Source organism: Mirounga leonina, unplaced genomic scaffold (assembly GCF_011800145.1).
Source record: "Mirounga leonina isolate KUSES-001 unplaced genomic scaffold, KU_Mleo_1.0 Mir_361, whole genome shotgun sequence".
Taxonomy (NCBI): domain Eukaryota; kingdom Metazoa; phylum Chordata; class Mammalia; order Carnivora; family Phocidae; genus Mirounga; species Mirounga leonina.
Window position 1 is genome coordinate 1 of NW_023270705.1, and position 19,376 is coordinate 19,376.

Sequence of the window (19,376 nt, forward strand, 5' to 3'; positions counted from 1 at the left end):
ATTTATTACTCATCTTAGAAGGGGTATATCAACATGCTCCACATATGCTTGTGAAGGCTGAGAAATCCAAGCTCTGTAGTCCAGATCTGCAAACTAAAGACTCAAAATGGCCAACAGTTCAGTGTAAAGCTCTTCCAGTTGGCGTCTGAGTCCAAAGCAGGGCAAGACCTGTGTCCCAGCTTGAACATAGGCTGAGGCAATTCTTTAAGCCCAGCGTTTTTGTTCAGGCCATCGACCTGGGGCCTACCCATATTAAAAAGGGCAATCTGCCTTTTTTAGTCTACAAATTCAAATGGTAAGCTCTTCCAGAAACACCTTCTCAAACACCTCTGAAAATCATGTCTAACCAAATCTCTAGGCATCCTGCGGCCCACTTAAAGTTGGCACATAAAGTTAAACATCACGATAACTGTGCTCAGGGTTGCAGGAGAGGCTTGGTCAGGCTGAGATTTAAAAGGTTGTGCTCATGGATTTTGAAACCGGACTCAAGGTGAGTCCTTTCTCTGCTCAAAATTTTGCCACGGTCTCCCTTTTTAATGGTGCGATTACCAGAATCCTTGCCAGAATCCCCCGAACCTCCTAATCCTATTCCATTTACCCTTCTGACCTAACTTCCGCTACTTCCTCCTTTACTCATTCTTTTTAACTTTTGACGCATTCCTTGCAAGGTGAGAAAGGTTGTACACGAGCAGGTGTTAGGAGCTGGGATGCCCGAAACCGGGTTTGAAACCAGGTTCTCTTGTTCCTAACCTAGACTTGACAGTATGAGGTCAACGTCCTCACTAATTTGCTTCCCAGGGCAGTTAGGCTTGTATAGGCAAGTAGACACAGCCAAGTTGGGTCTGGGGTGGGAATAGAAGAGTATGATCGGTTAAGGGTACAATGACCCCCCCCCTCCCCACTACACTCATTTCAGGTTGCAATTACATCTCTGTAGATTCCATGAAACATCTGTCCTCGGTGTAAGGGAATAAATTCACAACCTTCTTGACAATGAAGGGAATTAGCAGGCCGGTGGAAAACTGGGAGGATGGGTCTGCTGCAGACAATTTGTTTGTAGGTTATATCAGGCTCAGGATATGTTGCCTCCAAGCAGGTGCTTCTGGTTTCATATGTTGATGTCGTAGGAAGTTACGTTCAACATACAGGGTTTTTTTGGTTGGTTGGTTGGTTTTTTGTTTTGTTTTGTTTTGTTTTTAGATTTTAACTTCCTTTTACCTTTAACTATAAAATTTTATTATGAAAGTTTTCAAACATTCAGAACAACCCATTACACATTATTGTTTGTTTCCTTTTTAATAAAATTGTGATAAAATATATATAACATAAATTTACCCATCTTAACCATGTTTAAGCGTACAGCTCAGTGGCATTAAGTCTATTCACATTGTTGGGCAATCACCACCACCACCATCTGTATCTGGAATTTTATTATCCCTTCAAACTGCCCTTGCTCCAGTCCTTGGCAGCCACTATTCTACTTTCTACAAATCTGACCACTTTGAACTCATATAAGGGGAATCATACACTAGTATTTGTCAGAACTTCCTTTTAAGATTGAACAGTAGTCCTCTGTATACCAATTTTGTTTGTCCATTTATCTGTGGATGGACACTTACCCATTACTTTTTAAGTAAGCTTCTGGAAACATGATGTTAAATTCCTCAAAACATAAAAATACAAAAAAAGACGTAAACGTACAGTTTGAAGAATTCTTATAAAGGTAATATGCTCATGCATCAGTATCAGAATATAACATGGCCATCTTTCCAGAAGATCCTTTGATGCTCCTTTCCAGGTACTAAATCCTTTCTTACAGTTTTGCTAGATCTAAACTTTTGCCTGTTTCTGACCTTTAAGTAAACTGCAACACAACATAATTTTTTTTAAACTTTATTTTTTTTAACCTTAATTTAAATTCTAGTTAGGTAACCACATATGGTAATACTGGTTTCAGGTGTACAGTTCAGTGATTCATCCCTTACGTATAACACCCAGTGCTCATCGTAACAAGTATCCTCCTCAATACCCATCACCCACTTAGCTCATCCCCGTCCACGTCCCATGGATATTTTTACTCAATTAAAAAAAAAAAAAATATGGGGGCACCTGGCTGACTCAGTTGGTAGAGCATGCAACTCTTGATCTGGGGGGTTGAGAGTTTGAGTCCCATGTTGGGTGTAGATATTACTTAAAATCCTTTTTAAAAATTTAAAAAATAAAAAAAATATGAGCATTTATAAAGAATTATCATAACAACAATAGTAAAATGAGCTCCATATACGCATCAGGCAGGTTCAATAATCTTAAAGTCGGGGCGCCTAGGGTGGCTCAGTCGTTAAGCGTCCGTGTTCCGGGGTCCTGGAATTGAGCCCTGCATCAGGCTCCCTGCTCTGCGGGAAGCCTGCTTCTCCCTCTCCCACTCCCCCTGCTTGTGTTCCCTCTCTCGCTGTGTCTCTCTCTGTCAAATAAATAAAAAATAAAAATAATAATAATAATAATCTTAAAGTCATGGCCAGTTTGATTACTAGTATTGCATTACATTGAAATCAAGTTGGAACACCATATTATATTTGTAAGTTCTTCAATATGTTTCTCTAAAACAAAGGACTGTACATCCACAAAACCATACCATCACAACTATTAAAAAAAGTTTAAGGATCTACTTTTAATTTGTTTAGATGCATTTAGAGTAAATTGTAGGTTATCCAATAATTAGACGTAAGTTAATATTTGTCATATTTGTAATTTTTTCTTCCCCTTTGGAATAGCTTTAAACCATGTGACATGTAACGCAATGCTTATAATGCTTAGTTTGTATCTCTAAAAAATAACCCTGTTACATAACTGTAATTCTATCATTACACTTAAGTTTAACGTTTGGGTTTCGTGTAGTAGACCGTATTTCATTTTCCTAAATTGCAGCCATCCTCTGTTTGAAATTGTTTGGCAGGTGAAATTCAAGTGTCTCAAAGAAAGAGTAAATTCTCCTCGCAAAAGGGGCTACATATGGGGTGACACTGGATAGCCCCGTTGGTTATTTCTCACCCCTCCCTCACCCATAGATACTTTCACACTTTCATATTTGTAGTAAAGAAAATTTGGCCAGGAAAGGGAGTCATCAATGGTCCACATGAATAGCTCATTCAGCTGTGTTTCCTCACCTGCATCCCTGCCCTTTCCTCACCTGCATCCCTGCCCTTTCACCATGCTAAGTGAAATAAGTCAAGCAGAGAAAGTCAATTAGCATATATATGGTTTCACTTGTTTGTGGAACATCCGGAATAGCGCGGAGGACATTAGGAGAAGGAAGGGGAAAATGAAAGGGGGCGGGATCGGAGGGAGAGATGAACCATGAGAGACTATGGACTCTGAGAAACAGACTGCGGGTTTTAGAGGGGAGGAGAGTGGGGGGATGGGTTAGCCCGGTGATGGGTATTAAGGAGGGCACGTACTGCATGGAGCACTGGGTGTTATATGCAAACAATGGACTGTGGGTCACCACATCAAAAACTAATGATGTATTGTATGGTGACTAACATAACATAGTATTTTTTTTTAAAAAATATACTATACGCACTCAAATTAATAGTTTATAGACATAGGACTAATAAATGAAACATTGAAAAGTCTCCATGATATAATGCAGGAATGCAGATGACCAGGCAGGCAGTTGACAGGTCATACTCAAGGTACTGAGTCTCTACTAAGTTCCAGCTGCATTGCAAGGGCTGTAGCATCTTTTGCTGACTCTGGGCCTGTAATCAGTTTCTTTTTCATGTAGAAAGCCAGCTTAGCTGCCAGCAAACAGGGAGATTTTTTTTTTTTTTTTTTTTTTTTTTTTTGATAGGCAAGAAGGTTGGTAGAAAGGGCAGGGATGCAGGTGAGGAAACACGGCTGAATGAGCTTTTCATGTAGACCATTGATGACTCCCTTTTCTGGCCAAATTTTCTTTACTACAAATATGAAGACATGAAAGTTAGCCATTTGTATGTCTTCTTCAGAGAAGTGTCTTTTCATGTCTTCTGCCCACTTTTTGACTTGACTATTTGTTTTTTGGGTGTTGAGTTTGAGAAGTTCTTTATAGATTTTGGGTACCAGCCCTCTATCTGTAGTGTCATTTGCAAATATCTGCTCCCACTCTGTGGGTTGCCTCTTCGTTTTGTTGACGGTTTCCTTTGCTGTGCAGAAGCTTTTTATCTTGATGAAATCCCAAAAGTTCATTTTTGCTTTAGTTTCACTAGCTTTTGGAGATGTATCTTGAAAGAAGTTGCTGTGGTCGATGTCATGGTTACTGCCTGTGTTCTCCTCTAGGATTTTGATGGATTCCTGTCTCACATTGAGGTCTTTCATCCATTTTCGGTTTATCTTTGTGTATGGTGTTAGAGAATGGGCGAGTTTCATTGTTCTGCATGTGGCCGTCCAATTTTCCCAGCACCATTTATTGAAGAGACTGTCTTTTTTTCCATTGCATATTTTTCCTGCTTTGTGGAAGATTATTTGACCATAGAGTTGAGGATCCATTGGTCTATACTGTTTTTTTGCCAGTACCATGCTGTCTTAGGGTTCACTGCTGTTTAATATAGCTTGAAATCGGGCAACATGATGCCCCCAGCTTTGTTCTTCTTTTAACAACATTTCCTTGGCAATTCGGGGTCTTTTCTGATTCCATACAAATTTTAGGATTGTTTGTTCCAGCACTTTGAAAAATGTCATTGGGATTTTGATCGGGTTGGCATGGAAGGTATAGATTGCTCTGGGTAGCATAGACATTTTAACAATGTTTATTCTTCCGATCCATGAGCATGGAATGTTTTTCCATCTTTTTGTGTCTTCTTCAATTTCTTTCATGAGCGTTCTGTAGTTCCTAGGGTATAGATCCTTTACCTCTTTGGTTAGGTTTATTCCGAGGCATCTTCTACTTTTTGGTGCTATTGTAATTGCAATCGTTTCTCTAATTTCTCTTTCTACGGTTGCATTGTGGTTATAAGAAAGCACCCGATTTCCGTGCATTGATTTTGTATCCTGCCACATTACTGAATGGCTGGATGAGTTCTAGCAATTTGGGGGTGGAGTCTTTCGGGTTTTCTACATAAGGTATCATGTCATCTGCGAAGAGAGAGAGTTTGACTTCTTCTTTGGCAATTTGAATACCTTTTATTTCTTTTTGTTGTCTGATTGCTGTTGCTAGGACTGCTAGTACTATGTTGAACAATAGCGGTGAGAGTGGGCCTCCTTGTCATGTTTCTGATCTTAAGGGAAAGGCTCTCAGCTTTTCCACATTGAGGATGATATTCGCTGTGGGTTTTTCACAGATGGATTTTATGAACTTGGGGAATGTTCCCTCTATCCCTGTACTCTGAAGAGTTTTAATCAGGAAAGGATGTTGTATTTTGTCAAATGCTTTTTCTGCATCAATTGAGAGGACCGTATGGTTCTTCTCCCTCCTCTTATTAATGTGTTCTATCACATCAATTGATTTGCGAATGTTGAACCACCTTTGCATCCCGGCGATAAATCCACTTGGTCGTGGTGGATGATCCTTTAAATGTATTGTTGGATCCTATTAGCTAGGATTTTGTAGAGGATTTTGGAATCCATAGTCATCAGGGGTAACGGTCTGAAATTGTCCTTTTTCACGCGGTCTTTGCCTGGTTTGGGGATCAAGGTAATGCTGGCCTCAGAGAATGAGTCTGGAGCGTTCCTTCTGGTTCTATGTTTTGAAACAGCTTCAGGAGAATAGGTATTATTTCTTCTTTGAATGTTTGTTAGAATTCCCCAGGGAATCCATCAGGCCCTGGACTCTTGTTTTTGGGAAGGTTTTTGGTCACTGCTTCAATCTCGTTACTGGGTTTTTTGTTTTTTTGTGTTTTTTTTTTTGGATTTTATTTGACAGAGAGAGGCACAGCAAGAGAGGGAACACAAGCAGGGGGAGTGGAGAGGGAGAGGCAGGCTCCCCGCCGAGCAGGGAGCCCGATGTGGGGCTTGATCCCAGGACCCTGAGAGCATGACGTGAGCCGAAGGCAGACGCTTAACAACTGAGCCACCCAGGCGCCCCTCGTTACTGGTTACTGGCCTATTCAGGTTGTCAATTTCTTCCTGTTTCAGTCTTGGCAGTTTATAGGTTTCCAGGAAGGCCTCCGTTTCATCCAGATTGCTCAGTTTATTGGCATAGAGTTGTTGATGAGAATTTCCAATGATTGTTTCTATTTCCTTGGTGTTGGTCGTGATCTCCCCCCTTTCATTCATAATTTTATTAATTTGGGTCCTTTCTCTTTTCTTTTGCATAAGTCTGGCCAGTGGTTTATCGATCTTATTGATTCTTTCAAAGAACCAACTTCTAGTTTCGTTGATCTGATCTACTGTCTTTCTGGTTCCTGATTCATTGGTCTTTGCTCTAATCTTAATAATTTCTCTTCTATTGCATGGCTTAGGCATCGTTTGTTGCTTTTTCTCTAGTTCTTTACGGTGTAGAGTTAGTTGGTGAATTCGGGATTTTTCTGGTTTTTTGTTTTTTTTTTTTTGAGTGAGGCTTGAATGGCTATGTATTTCTCCCTTAGGACCGCCTTTGCAGGATCCCATAGGTTTTGGACCGATGTGTTTTCGTTCTCATTGATTTCCATGAATCGTTTCAGTTCTTTTTGATTTCCTGGTTGACCCAAACATTCTTGAGCAGAGTGGTCTTTAGCTTCCAAGTGTTTGAATTTCTGCCAAATTCTTTCTTGTGATTGAGTTCCAGTTTTAAAGCATTATGGTCTGAGAATATGCAGGGAATAATCTCAATCTTTTGGTATCGGTTGAGACCTGATGTGTGACCCAGTATGCGGTCTATTCTGGAGAAAGTTCCATGTGCGCTCAAGAAGAATGAGTATTCTGTTGTTTTAGGGTGGAATGTTCTGTGTATATCATTGAGGTCCATCTGGTGCAGAGTGTCATTCAAAGCCCCTGTTTCTTTGTTGATTTTCTGCTTAGGTGATCTGTCCATCGCCGAGAGTGGAGTATTGAGATGTCTCCTACAATTAATGTATTGTTATCAATATCAATATGACTCTTTATTTGGTTAACAGTTGGCTTATGTAGATGGCTGCTCCCATGCTGGGGGCATAGATATTTACAATTTTTAGATCTTCTTGTTGGATAGACCCTTTAAGAATGATATGGTGTCCTTCTGTTTTTCCTATTTTTGGGGTTCCTCCTCCTAGTCGTTCTGTTGATGGGCGTTTGAGGGAATGTATAGAGTCCAAATTATTGACCAGAACCCAGGCAAGATGCACCTGTTTTTTAGGGACCTTAGGGTTGCTGGCCTCTTGTTCTCCCAGCCTCTCTTCTGGGGGAGGGGCCTGCCGCACTGTTACTCAGGCAACCCTGTTTGGGCCGAGTTGCCCTGGGCCCCTGTGGCAGGGGATGGGCTCAGTGAAAACCGGTTTTGGGGGGCTTTTGTACCCTGGTGGCTTTGCCCATCTCCTCTGAGAGTCAGAGCAGAAGAGATCTTTTCCAGCCCTCTGCCTCAGAGCAGCGAGTTCGCAGTCTGTTCTTCAGTGAGCTCCCCAGGCCATACTATCTCTGTTTCTGTCTGTGCTGCTATAACCTTCAGTGTCCTGGGTTGCGGGCCCCTCAGCAGCGCTCCCACGTCCTGCCTCCAGGTCGGGCAGATCTTTGTCCTTTGTGCTCTAAAGCCACCAGTGGCCCCCAGTTCACAGGCGCGGTCCCGCTGCTCCAGGTTTCAGTCCGGTGGTGGGGGGCTGCCCTTTAGTCCTTTCCCCGCCAAATCCGGTCTGGGAGTCTGTGCCCCGCCTCCAGCGTGGGAGGGTATTGCCCACCGGTGGTGTAGGATCCTGTCGCCTGGCTCCCTCCCTCTTCCGTTGATCCTCCGATATCTGCCCTCGGAATCACGGCTCCCCGCTTTGTACCTGGAAACCAAATGCCCGTGATACTCTGTTTGTAAAGATTCAGATCTATCTTCTTACATCTCAGGCTGATTTCGTGGGTGTTCAGAGTGGTCTGGTAGATATCCAGCTCAATTCCGGGGACCTGTTGGAATAGGGTCCCCTACTCCTCTGCCATCTTTGTCCTCTGTCTCAGGTTTTTCTATTTTTGCAGACAAAACAATGCCATTGGGGTTTTGATAGAGATTGCATTCAATGTGTAGATTGCTTTGGTTATGCAAATTTTAAATATTAAGTTTTCTAATCCATGCACATGGGATATAGATATCTTTCCATTTATCTGTATTTTCTGAGATTTCTCTTAGCATAGTTTTATAGTTGTTAGTATACAAGTGTTTTGCCCCCTTGGTTAAGTTTATTCCTGAGTACTTATTCTTTTTGATGCATTGTGCTATCACTTTATTTTCTTTTAGGATTGTTGGTGTATGGAAAAGCAATCAATTTCTGTATTTTGACTATGTGTCCTGCAACTTTGCTGAAATTGTTTAAGTTTTTAAAAATCTTATTATTTTTTTGTTTCCCTTCCAGGAGTTCTATGGAAGTTCTGTGTGTGGTAAGCAATATGTGGTAAGCAATATGGTTTTGTCAGTTTACTGGGAAATGAATGTATTACATAACATTTCTCCCTGGTGTGGATGAAGTCTAAGCGGGTAGTGGGAGCTGTAAGCAGAGATCATGAGGAAATGTTGTCTTTTTCTTTAGAATCGTTTAATTAATGAGACCTAAAATCTTGATGGAGCCTACTGACTCCTTTCTTTTCTTTTCTTTCCATTAGAACCAGATAATAAAGCTGGGCATAATGTTTTGGCAAGCCCTCCAGGGCCTGAGGACCAGTATGATGAAGATAAGGCTAACAGTGATGTGTTTGAATTTGAATTTTCAGACAGCCCTCTCTTACCATGTTATAACGCCCAAGTGTCTGTTTATCAGGGGTAAGCATTTATATCATATGATTAAAAAGCATTGGGTCCTGGGGTCGCTGGACCTGAAAACCCTTTTAAGCAGGGGAGGTATGGGTGAGTTCCTTCTAAGTGTCCATGAACCACACTTGATCTTTTCCAGAAAAGATTTAGTTATACATCGTGGGGATCAGATACATAGAACAATATAAACTGTCAGAGCACAAAACATTAAAATTGTCATTCACTGGACTCCACAGAAGAGTTGGTCCCTTGGATACTTCAGTACGACATTCTAGAAGCTTCCCAATATGCCCTTATAGGTGCCCTCTCAGGCACATGAAGTGCACTGCACTATGTTGTTAGTCTCCCCTTCCATGTATGATTCGGAAAATCATTATTAAATACATGGTTCCTGGAATCTTTGTATGTAAGTTTTGCTTAATTCCAGTGTTGCCCTCATTGTGGAGCCTGTAGGCTCTGGTGACCCGTCTCTTGGGATATATATATCAACAGACCTGTGCTCTGCTGAGTGTTAACAAAGGAGATTAGCGAATATTAACGTTCTCAGTTTCTCAAATTATAAGTGTGTATGCCATTATAAACCATAAATTTTATTAATGATGGAAATCGTACATGTATATATATGTGTACATATGTATGCATGTGTATATATGTATGCATACGTATATGTGCATATATTATGTAGGTGCATATACGTATACATATGTGTGCATGTGTATATATGTGTATGCAAGTGTATATATGTGCCCTATTAAGGTTGCCTTATATTTTGTTTGCATATTATGTATGCAAGAGTACATATGTATATATATGCATGTGTATGTATACATGTGCGTGCAAGTGTATATATGTATGTGTGTATATACGTGTGTGCATACATGTGTATGCAAGTGTAAATATGTATATATGTATGCATGTGTATATATGCATGTGTGCATACATATGTATGCATGTGTGTATATATATGCATTCATATGTATGCAAGTGTATATATGTATAGATGTGTGCATGTGTATATGTGCGTATATGTACACACACATATACATATGTATGTATACATGTGTATTCATGTGTATATATGTATGTAGGTGTGCATGTGCATATGGATATAGGTATGCATGTCTATATATGTTTATAGATATACGTATGTGCAGACGTATATATGTATATATATAAATGTGTGCATGTGTGGAGAGAGAGAGAGAGAGAGAGAGAGAGATGTATGTATGTCACAGAGTATATATAAGTAATGTGACAGTTTGCTTCTCAAAAACATCAATCCCAAAAGACATGAGTGATGGGGTGGAGATCTGTGAAGGGAAAGAAACAATAGATAGCCTTCCATACTTAAAATGCCCTATTGTCAGTGGTGGGGGGAGAAGAGATCTAAAGGTGTTTATAATCAATCCTCTTTGGTTGGGATAGACTTCCCTTGGTAACTACAATGGGACACATTGATAGTTACTAACTAGAATATGGTCAGAGCTGAGTGAGTAGGACTTCAGCTGTTTTTATCAACGGTGAGAACAGTGAAGTGGCATTGTGATGAGTCTTGTTCTGATGTTCCTCCTCCTTTGTAAAAATTAGTTGGTCTTCTCTAGATGTTCTCTTAAAACCGGATGAGTCCAGAATTACTCCCACTACAGGAAGAACAATATTGGTCTATGAGTGATCATGGGAAGAAATGGTAGGGGCAGGGGTAGAAGTGGCAGAATGGGCTCTTGTTACATTCGGACGCTAATTAATTATTGGAAGCAACTTTCATTTTGCCAGAAATTTGAACCACTTTCCTTTGTATTTTGTAGGGCACGGAACTGGTTTTTGCTTTCAGATGTGCTTAAGAAATTGAAAATGTCATCCTGCGCATTTCGCTGCAATCTTCCAAACTTAGAAATCATCACAGTTACAGAGGCAGAGTTTTACAGGCAGGTTTCAGCAAGTTTCCTATACTCTTGGCTCCAAAGACCTGGAAGCTTTCAATCCTGAAAGCAAGGAACTACTAGATTTGGTTGAAATCACCAATGAACTTCAGACCCTGCTCGGCTCCTCCATAGAATGGTTAAATCGTAGTGACATGGCGTTGGAGAAGGACCACTGATGAGCGGTCTAGTCCCACTGTGTACAATGTGTTGTTGGGTCAATGTTATGCATATTTGTCAAAATACAACTATTTCTTTTTTTTTTTTTCTAAAGGGACATTATTACTTATGAAAATATCTCTGCTTTATCTAAGACTCCAGTTGGAAGACTTAGACAGATGTCTTTCTTTTTACATTAGTTTTTATGAAATTGCTGATGTGTTTTACTTTTAAATGTACAGAAGCAGCTCTGTGATAAGTCTGTTTTCGCCTGGAATATTTTCTTTTCTTTCTCTTTTTTATTTTTTTAAAGGGAGCGTTAATTAGGTAAGAGAGGCTTGTGTGTGACTTTCTTTCATACAAATACCTGACGACAGCGCTGTTAACTGTCATAAGTGAGGTCATCAAATTTGAGAAGGTATTTGGGAGGACAAATTTGGTAAAGGCACTTGAGATTGGAACTTTTTATTTGCAGAATATATGCTACTGGCCGCATGTATGCTACTGGATTCAAATTAAAACCACACCCACACATAGCATTTAGTTGTATGAACTTTATCTCATATCATAAACGCTACAAAATTAGTTTTCATGCTTCAACTGGACTGTTATTGTATTTTGTTGTCTTAATAAAGGAGACTTTGAGCTATTTTTCTGTCCATTGACAGAAAATTACTGAAAATTATCTGGAATTGGTGCTTAAAAATGTGCAGAAACTGAACTTTTTTTTGAATTTGTTTTTCAACTTGTATTCTAACTTTTACAAGTAAATTCTGCCTTTTAAACAGTTTTACAAACATGTTCTGAAGAGGCAATAAAACCATTGAATAAATGAGAAATTGAAGTATCTTGTGTTCTGTGTTTCTAAAGTATGTTTTTTACTGCTATTAAAAAAAATGGTGTTCACGTTCTTATCTTTATATGAACTTACCATCCTAACCATTTTCAAAAATACAGTTTGTTAAATGTACAATCATAATGGTATTAAATACAATCATGATGTTGTGCTAACATCACCATCATCCATCTCAAGAATTCTTTTCATCTTGCAAAACTGAAACTGTGAAACAATAACTGCCCATTCCTCCCTGCCATATTCCCTGGTACATTATTCTCTGTGTCTGTAATTTTGACTATTCTCAGTACCCCATAAAAGAGGAATTATATAGTATTTGCCTTTTATGTGACTACTTTATTTCACTTAGGCTTAATATCCTGAAGGTTCGCCATGTTGTAGAATTCCCTTCCTTTTTAAGGCTGAATGGCATTCTGTAGGACGTACAGTACCATGTTTTGCTTGCCCTTTCTTTCCTCTGTTGGGGGAACTCGGGTTTCTTCCATTTTAGCTATCGTGAATAATGCCACTATGAACATGGATGTAAAATAACTCTTCAAGACCCTTTCAGTTCTGTTAGGGGCATACCCAGAAGTAGAATTACTGGTTTATAACATGATGATAGCTTTAAATTTTTTAGGGACCAACATTCTGTTTTCCATTAGGAGCACGACAGTTCTACATTACAGACAACAGTGAACAAAGGTTCTGTTATCCACATCCTCACCAGCACGTTTTGTGAATTTTCTTAACTTTGTGAGTTCAGTTTGTCTTTTGTTGTCTGTGCTTTTGCTGTCATATCCAAGAAATTATTGCTAAACTCAATGTCATGAAGCTTTTGCCCTATATTTTCATTTAAGAGTTTTGTAGTTTTAGCTCTTGTGTGTATTCTGAGTATATGGTGTTTTGTTAGGCCCCGACTTTATTCTTTTGCACGTAGACATCCAGTTTTCCCAGCACATTTGTTGAAAACACTGTCATGACCCCGACGTGATTGGTCTTGGCACCCTGTCGAAAGTCATTTGACCATATATGTAGGTACTTATACTGGGTATTATTTTGTCCCATTGGTCTCTATACCTTTCTTCATGCAATACCACAGTTTTGATTACTGTAGCTTTGTAGGAAGATTTAAAATCAGGAAATGTTATCCCTCCAGGTCTGTTCTTTTTCAAGGTTGTGTTGGAGGTTCAGGGTCCCATGAGATTGCACATGAATTTAGGATGGGTTTCTGTTTCCGGGGGGCGGGGGGAGAAAGGTCATTGGGAATTTGGCAGTGATTGCATTGAGTCTGTAGATAGCTTTGGGTGTCAGGGACATCTTAACATTAACTCTACTAACCCATTAGCATGGAATGTCTGTCCATTTACTTGTGTCTTTAATATTTCATTGTTTTCATTATACAGATCTTTCACTTCCTTGGTTAACTTAATTCCTAACTACTTATTCTTTCTGTTGTACTTTGAATTATTTTCTTAATTTTCTTTTTGGTTATGGTTACCGTGTAGAAATGCAACTGATTTCTTTTTTATTTAGGTATGATTTGCATACACTGTAATAGTTTCAGGTGTAGAATTTAGTGATTCATCACTTACATACAATACCCAGTGCTCATCACAACAAGTGCCCTCCTTAATGCCCATCACCCACCTCACGCATCCCCCACCCTCTCCCCTCTGGTAACCATCAGTTTGTTCTCTAGAGTTAAGAATCCCTTATTGATTTGTCATCTCTCTCCTTTGTTTCCTTTTGCTTGTTCCTATTTCTTAAATTCCACATTTGAGTGAAATCATATGGTCGTTGTCTTTCTCTGACTGACTTGTTTCGCTTAACATGATACTCTCCAGCTCCATCCGCAGCATTGCAAATGGCAAGATTTCATCCGTTTATGGCTGAGTAATATTCCATCATATATATCATATATATCATATATGTGTATATCTGTACCTATGACCAAAAGATATATATATATGTATATCTTTTGTATCCATTCATCAGTTGGTGGATATTTGGGCTCTATCCATAACTTGGCTATTGTTGATAATGCAGCTATAAAGATTGGGGTGCATATATATCTTCAGATCAGTATTTTTGTATAATTTGGGTCAATACCTAATAATGCAATTGCTGGGTCCTAGGGGTATGTCTATTTTTAACTTTTTTGAGGACCATCCATACGGTTTCCCACGGTGGCTGCCCCAGTTCTCATTCCCACCAACAGTGCAGGAGGGGTCCCCTTCCTCCACATCTCCAGCAACACCTGTTGTTTCTTGTATTGTTAATTTTAGCCATTCTGACAGGTGTGAGGTGATGGCTCACTGGAGTTTTGATCTGTATTTTCCTGATGGGATGAGTAATGTTGAACATCTTTTCATGTGTCTGATGTCCATCTGGATGTCTTCTTTTTTTTTTAATCTTTTTTTTTTTTTTTTAAAGATTTTATTTATTTCTTTGACAGAGAAAGACACAGCGAGAGAGGGAACACAAACGGGGAGTGGGAGAGGGAGAAGCAGACTCCCCGCCGAGCAGGGAGCCCAATGCGGGACTCGATCCCGGGACTCCAGGATCATGACCTGAGCCGAAGGCAGTCGCTTAACCAACTGAGCCACCCAGGCGCCCCATCTGGATGTCTTCTTTGGAGAAGTGTCGGTTCATGCGTTCTGACCATTTTCTGAACTGATTATTTGTTTTCTGGGTGTGGAGTACTATAAGTTCTTTATATACTTTCCGTACTAACCCTTTACCACGTATGTCATTTGCAAATAATTCCCCCTACTCCATAGGTTGGCTTTTAGTTTTACTGATTGTTTCCTTCTCTGTACAGAAGCTTCTTATCTATATGACGCCCCAATAACTCATTTTTTAAAAGATTTTACTTATTTATTTGACAGAGAGAGAGAGGGAGAGAGCACAAGCAGGGGGAGCAGCAGAGGGAGAGGGAGAAGCAGGCTCTCCGCTGAGCAGGAGCCTGATGTGGGGCTCAATCCCAGGACCCTGAGATCATGACCTGAGGCAAAGGCAGATGCTTAACAACTGAGCCACCCAGGTGCCCCCAATAATTCATTTTGGCTTTTGTTTCCCTTGCCTCTGGCAACGTGTCCACTAAGAAATTGCTATGACTGAGGTTGAGTGAGTTACTACTTGCGCTTTCCAGGATTTTCATGGATTCCTGTCTCACATTTAGGTCGTTCATCCATTTTGGATTTCTTTTTGTGTATGGTGTAAGAGACGGTTCCAGTTCCACTCTTCTGCGTGTTGCTGTCCAGTTTTCCCAACACCATTTGTTGAAGAGACTGTCTTTTTTTCCCGTGGGGTGTTTTTCCTGCTTTGTCGAAGATTTGTTAACCACAGAGTTGTCATATAGGGTCCATTTCTGGGGTTTCTGTCGATCCATGTGTCTGTTTCTGTGCCAGTATTCATTATAGCTTTGTAATATAACTTGATTTCTGGAATTGTGATGCCTCCAGGTTGGCTTTTCTTTTTCGAGGTTCCTTTGGCCATTCGGGGTCTTTTGTGGTTCCATACAGATGTTAGGATTGTTTGTTCCAGCTCTGTGAAAAATGTTGGTGGTATGCTTTGATAGGGTTTGCATTCAATGTATAGAATGCTTTGGGTAGTATAGACAGTTAACAATGTTTGTTCTTCCAGTCCATTAGCATGGAATATCTTTCCATTTTGTTTTGTGTGTGTGTCCTCTTCAATTTATTTCATTAGTGTTTTATAGTTTTCAGACTACAGGTCATTTACCCTTTAGTTAGGTTTATTCCTAGGTATCTTACGGTTTTTGGTGCAATTGCAAATGAGATTGAATCCTTGATTTCTCTTTCTGTTGCTTCTTTATTGGTGCATAGAAATGCAACAGATTTCTGTACATTGATTTTTTTTTTTTTTTTTATCCTGTGATTTTACTGGGTTTGTGTATTAATTCTAGCAATATTTTTGGTGGGGTCTTTCAGGTTTTCTATATAGAGTATCATGTCATCTGCAAAGAGTGAAACTTTGACTTCTTCCTTGCTGATTTGGATGCCTTTTATTTTGCTGAGGTTAGGATGTCCACTACGTGTGGAACGACAGTGATGCGAGCGGACATCCTCTCATGTTCCTGTCCTTTGAAGAAAAGCTCTCAGTTTTTCCCCATTGAGGATGATATTAGCTGAGGGTTTTCATATATGGCCTTTGTGATGTTGAGGTACGTTCCCTCTGCACCTACTTTCGTGAGGGTTTTCGTCATGAATGGATGTCGTATTTTGGGAAATGCTTCCACTGCATCTACTGAGAGGATCATACGGTTCTTATCCTTTTTATTTATTTATTTTTTTAACTGATGTGGTGTATCACGATCAACTTCTGAATATTGAACCACCCTTTGCAGGGCAGGAATAAATCCCACTTGATCATGGTGAGTGATTCTTTAATGTACTATTGGATTGGATTTGCTAGTATTTTATTGAGAATTTCTGCATCCCTGTTCATCAGGGATATTGACCTGAAATTGTCTTTTTTTAGCGAGGTCTTTGGTTTTGGAACCAAGTTCATCCTGGTTGCATAGAAGGAACTGGAAAGTTTTCCTTCCATTTCTATTTCTTAGAACAGATTGAGAAGAATAGATATTAACTCTTTTTTAGATGTTTGGTAAAATTCCCCCGGGAAGCCATCTGTCTCTGGGCTTTTGTTTGTTGGGAGATTTTTGATTAGTGATTCAATTTTTTTCTTTTTCTTTTTTTTTTTTTTTTTTTTTTTTTTTTTTTTTTTTTTTTTTTTTTTTGCCTGGCTATTAGTCCGCTCAAGTTTTCAATTTCTTCCTGTTTCAGCTTTGGTAATCTTTATGTTTCTTGGAATTTATCCATTTCTTCCAGATTGCCCAACTTGTTGGTGTATAATTATTCATAGTATTCTCTTATAATTGACTTTCTGCAGTGTTGCTTGTGATTTCTTCTCCTTCATTCATGATTTTATTTGGATCCTTTCTATTTTCTTTTTTATAAGTCTGGCTTGGACTTAATCAATTTTAATACTTCTTTCAAAGGACCAGCTAGCTGCTGGTTTTGTGGATCTTGTCTACTGGGCTTTTTTGTTTTTTTTTTTTTTTAGCTTCTTTATTGTGTATTTCTGCTCTCGTCTTTATTATTTCTCTTCTCCTGCTGGATTTAGGCTTTATTTCCTGTTCTTTTTGCAGCTCCTTTAGGTGTAAGGTTAGGTTGTATTTGAGAACTTTTCTTGCTTTTTGAGAAGGGTCCGCATTGCTGTATACTTCCCTCTTAGGACTGCCTTTGCTGCATCCCCAAAGCTTTTGGACTGTCATGTTTTCTGTTTTCCTTTGCTTCCATGTATTTTTTAAAATTCTTCTTTAATCTCCTGATTGACCCATTCATTCTAACCTCCACATATTTGCAGTCCTTCCAAATTTTCTCTCGTGGTTGGCTTCCAGTTTCACAGCATTGTGTTCTGTAAATATGCATGGTAGGGTCTCGATCTTTTTGTACTGGTGGAGGCCCGATTTGTGACGTAGTATGTGATCTATTCTGGAGAATGTTCCATGTGCATTTGAAAAGAATGTGTATTCTGATGGGTTAGGATGAACTGTTCTGAAAATACCTGTGAAGTCCATCTGGTCTAGTGTGTCATCCAAAGCCCTCATTTCCTTCCTGATCTTCTGCTTAGATGACCTGTCCATTGCTGGAAAGAGGGGTGTTAATGTCCCCTACTATCATTGTATTATTGTCAATGAGTTCCCTTATGTTTGTTATCAGTTGTGTTTATATATTTGGGTGTCCCATGTTAAGGGCATAAATATTTATATAATTGTTAGATCTTATTGGATGGATCTTCATCTCTTGTTATATATAGTCTTTGTTTTAAAGTCTGTTTTGTGCAATACAAAGTCTATTTTGTCCTTAAGCTTTCTTTTTAGAACCATTTTCATGACAAACTTTCTCCTTTCTATCTGTACGTGTCTTTCAGTCTGAAATGAGTCTCTTGTAGGCAGCGTATAGATGGGTCTGGTTCCTTTAACTATTCCGACACCCTGTGTCTTTTGATTGGAGCATTTAGTCCATTTTTATTCAGAGTAATTATTGATACATATGTATTTAGTGTCATTTTGTTACTTGTTTTGTCACTGTTTCTGGAGCCTTTCTCTGATCCTTTCTTGTCTTTGTCACTGTGGTCTTACCTTTGCCCTCAAAGAGTACCTATTAGAATATTTCCTGCAGGGCTGGCTTAGGGGTCACAAACTCCTTTCGTTTTTGTTTTCCTGGGAAACTCTTTTATCTCTCCTTCTATTCAGAATGACAACCCTGCTGGATAGCGTGATCTTGCGTGCACGTTTTTCCCATTCAGCACTTTGAATATATCATGCCACTCTCTTCTGGCCTGCCAAGTTTCTGGTGAGCAGTCTGCTGCTGGTCCTGTGGGACTTCCCTTGTAGGTTAGGGGCTGCTTTTTGGATTTTTGTTTTCCCCTTAACACTATATATTGCCAATTTAATTACAGTATGTCTTGGCATTGCTCTGCTTTTGTTGATTTTGATAGGAGTTCTCTGTGCCTCCTGGATCTGGATGTCTGTTTCCTTCTCCAGATTGGGGATGGGTTTCAGTTATTATTTCATCCAATAAATTTTTCTGCCCCCTTGTCTCTCCTTCTTCTGGAACTCCTATGATACGAATGTTACTGTGTCAGATGGGGTCACTGAGTTCCCTCAGTCTATTCTCATGTGTATAATTCTTCCTTCTCCATTGTTCAGCTTGATTTACTATTACTCTGTCTTCTAGGTCACTAATTCACAGCTCTGCTTCTTCTACCCAGTTTCATTGCATCAAGTATGTTTCTCATTTTGTTTACTGAGCCCTTTATCTCTGCTGTTATTTCTCATATCCACGTTAAGGGTCTCACTCATGTCTTCCACTCTTCTCAAGTCCAGTGAGTATCCTTATGATCATTGCTTTACATTCTCTATCAGGCATATTACATAAATGTGTTTCCCTCAGATTTCTGGCCATGGCATTGTCCCATTCTTTTGAGACGGAATTCACCTGACTTCTCACGGCCTGTCTCTCTGTGTCGGTTTCTGTGTTATAAGAAAGTCAGATACATCTTCTTATTTTGGAAGTAGTGACTTTATGAAGAAGAGATCATGAGTGCCCTGTGGTGCAGTGTGCCCTGTTCACCAGAACCTGGTGCATCAGAAGAGTATTGTATGTGTGTTGCTACTGTCCTGCTGTTGTGTCTGTGTCACTTTTGCTTTCAGTGCTATTGTCTGCACTGACTGACTGCCTGTTGTGCACTGTGCTTGTTTTCTCTGTGTGGTGTTAGTGGGACCCAGGCAGGCTAGTTCTGGGGGAGAGGGGGGTGCCTGCCGGGCAACTTGGGAGCAGGGTGGTCATGTTAGCAAAATTCATGCTGGGCCATTAGTCCTATGCTGGATCCCCTGAAACACTGTGACAACTGGGAGCTGCATACAAGGGTGGCCACGGTGGGTGACTGGGGTGCAAGGCCAGGTGCATCATGGTAGCTGGCCATGGCTTGCGATGGCAGCTGTGCACCCAGCAGATGGGCGGGCTGCCCGTGTGACTTTAACAAAATTGACCCTGAGCTC

The 19,376-nt window shown here is 39.9% G+C and overlaps 1 pseudogene; it reads left to right on the forward strand.

Moving 5' to 3' along the window:
• Positions 1-466: 466 nt before the first annotated feature.
• On the forward strand, positions 467-11,794 carry LOC118027159 (annotated as a pseudogene).
• The last annotated feature ends 7,582 nt before the right edge of the window (positions 11,795-19,376 follow it).